Genomic DNA, 620 nt, shown 5'->3' with positions numbered 1-620 from the left:
TCATATTTCGTTATCAGTGGTAACTTGTATCCATTTCGAGTGGGCACGTCTGCCTATATTGAGAGAGATTATACGGTTACACTATCAAATAGATTTTACCCCGTAAAACTGTTATCGCAGACCCGACGCGATATAAAGCGTTCACATTAATTGTCGAGTTCATTCCAACGCTAGTTCTTGATACATCTGGTAGGTCTGGTGTGATATGATCTAGAATAGGAGTTTGGTGTGGAGTGGTCTGAAATGGTAACTGAAAAAATTGATCTGAGGGTTCTGTTTCAGTATGTATAGTGTATACTGCATATGTATAGTATGTCTGGACCATCGTAATATTTTACTCTTTATTAAAAGCAGTTACACTAATCCATAAGAATATTAGGCATAAATTACCAGGCAAACGTTTTTACAAGGTACAGTAAGTAATAATCATACCAAGAAGTATTTGCGAAATATTGGGAAACACAACTATTACATTAATTCTGTTGTAGTTGTGTTTTGCGTCTTTTAAAGCAAAGATACAATGTAAAACCCATTATTTTCATGTGTGTGCAAATACAAAATACAAAAAAAATGTTGCTAATGGTTAAAGATTTGTATTGCATGTATTTTATTACAACCTG

The 620-nt window shown here is 33.9% G+C and overlaps 1 protein-coding gene across 1 annotated transcript in view; it reads left to right on the top strand.

Annotated features, from left to right (window-relative positions):
- Positions 1–128: 128 nt before the first annotated feature.
- LOC119593177 (methyl farnesoate epoxidase-like) overlaps positions 129–620 on the top strand; it is a 6097-nt gene continuing 5605 nt past the window's right edge. Inside the window, exon 1 of the mRNA XM_037942155.1 lies at positions 129–189. The gene's annotated coding sequence lies outside the window, so the exon portion shown is untranslated. The remainder of the gene's footprint in view (positions 190–620) is intronic.

Source organism: Penaeus monodon, chromosome 31 (genome assembly GCF_015228065.2).
Source record: "Penaeus monodon isolate SGIC_2016 chromosome 31, NSTDA_Pmon_1, whole genome shotgun sequence".
In the NCBI taxonomy this organism is placed as follows: Eukaryota; Metazoa; Arthropoda; class Malacostraca; order Decapoda; family Penaeidae; genus Penaeus; species Penaeus monodon.
Note: the sequence above shows the minus strand (reverse complement) of the source record. Positions and strands in the feature narration are given on the sequence as shown.